This window comes from Nomascus leucogenys, chromosome 1a, assembly GCF_006542625.1.
Source record: "Nomascus leucogenys isolate Asia chromosome 1a, Asia_NLE_v1, whole genome shotgun sequence".
In the NCBI taxonomy this organism is placed as follows: Eukaryota; Metazoa; Chordata; class Mammalia; order Primates; family Hylobatidae; genus Nomascus; species Nomascus leucogenys.
This window is the reverse complement of record NC_044381.1, coordinates 23,784,786-23,787,070: the sequence shown is the minus strand read 5'-3', so window position 1 is coordinate 23,787,070 and position 2,285 is coordinate 23,784,786.

The window sequence follows — 2,285 nt, the reverse complement described above, 5'->3', positions numbered from 1 at the left end:
TAATATTAGCCCATTCCCAGAGTACCCTCAGAAGTGATAGGTAATAAGGAATAAACTGATCAAAGATGAGAGAAAGACTTACAGAGGAGTGACACTGAGAGAGCAAAAAACCACAAATAAATTTCATTTCTAAGAACAAAGCAAAGATGACCAGGAAATGCCTGAGGAAACACATTTTTTTTTTTGGAGGCAGAGGGTATTAGATTCTTTTTTTTTTTTTCTACTTTCATTCTAGATTCAGGGAGTACATGGGCGAGTGTGTTATGTGGACATATTGTGTAGTGCTGATGTTTGCAGTACAACTAAACCTGTCACCCAGGTTGTAAGCATAGTACCCAATAGACAGTTTTTCAACCCTTGCCTCCCTTCTTCAGAGACCTCCCCCTTCTTGTATTCCCCAGTGTCTTTTGTTCCCATCTTTATATCCCTGTGTACTCAATGTTTAACTCCCACTTATACTTGAGGACATTTAGTATTTACTTTTCTGTTTCTGTGTCCATTTTGCTGCAAAGGACAAGATTTTGTTCTTTTTGGCTGCATAGTATTCCATGGTGTATATGTATCACATTTACTTGATCCAATCAACCATTGATAGGCAACTGTGTTGATTCCACGTCATTGCTATTGTGGATAGTGCTGCAATGAACGTATGGGTGCAATGTGTCTTTTGGTAGAAAGATTGATTTTCCTTTAAGTGTATACCAAAGGAAATGGGATTGCTGTATCAAATGGTAAATCAACTCTTATTTATTTCTCAATAATTGAGAAATTATTTGAGAAATCGAGGAGACACTTTTTTTTTTTTTTTTTTTTTTTTTTTTTGAGACAGAGTCTTGCTCTGTTGCCTGGGCTGGAGCGCAGTGGCGTGATCTTGGCTCACCACAACTCCGCCTCCCAGGTTCAAGCAATTAGAAGACACAATTTTTAAGACATTTTTAAATAATAAACCTCAAATATTTTAGGGAAAACATCTTTATCTCTGTTTCTATAACTGTCAACCTGTTTGTAATAAGCTTTGCAAAGCTATATGAAACTAGTTTTTAATTTTTGTATACTTGAGACAATTTTGGAAGAAAGTAGGTATCTACTCATCCAATTTCAGAGAACTCTGAGAAAATTTAGTTATTCTTATGAACGATCTATTTTCTTATTGCAATAACTGTGAATTTATCTGGCACTTGCCCAAACTTAGCATTAACAGGTAATTCATTATATTCATAACAGAACCTAGAAGATGATTCCAGAACAACACAGCCCTAAAGGAAAAACCATTAATTGTTTGACATAAATATTCTACACTTCAAAAATCTACACTTAGATTTTTTTTCTAAGATTGTTTTGTATTATTTACTAACCTAACAGCTTTCCGTTAACAATAAATTTAGAACATTTTTTATATTTTAAATATCAACATGTGTATTATTTTGGTGATGACATAATAAATCATTAGATGTTGCATACGTGTTATTAAGTGTATATAGATGTTGCATAAGTGTTATCAAGACAGGCAGCAGATGGGGTGTTGAAATATATGGACTCAGGGCTGAGTCTGCTGCCTGTCAAATCCTAGCAATTTACTTAATCCCTTTGTGTTCAATTTTCCTCATTTATGAAATGAGAATAAGAATAGCACCAAGCTCATAGGTTATTGAAAAGATTAAATGATTTAATATGTAGAAAAGGCTTAGAAAGGTACCTAATACACAGAAAATACTTCCAAGGACTTTGCTAATATAATTGTGTCTAATTTTTTGCAATTATATAGAAAACTGACATACTATAGCTAAATCATTACACAGATCTTTTTACTATTTCCTGCAGATACAGTAATAGAACTAACATAATTAGGTCAGATGCAATAAACCTTTTTAGGAATTTTAATATATGTTACAAAATTACCCTCCAGAAATCTTGCAACAATTTACACAACCAATAGCAATGTTTGAAAGTGCCTATTTCTGATACTTCAGCTAATTTAGCATATCATCAAATTTAATTCTTAGCCAGTTTGATAACTGAGAAATTTTAGCTCCCTGTTTAAATTTGATTTTTCTTTTAAATTCCTGCAGATACTGTTTTTCAGAGTTTTTACCAGCTATTTTTGGGCATTTTGTGAATTGTCAAGTATGTTCTACTGTTTGTCTTCTACTGATTGTCCTCCACCTGGAACAGTCTAGTTTTTCCTGGGAATCCTGTTAGAATGTATGTTCTAGATCTGCCCTTCATATTTATTATCTTTAGCCTCATTGTATAAATTTTATATCAATTTCTTCTGAGATAGGTAA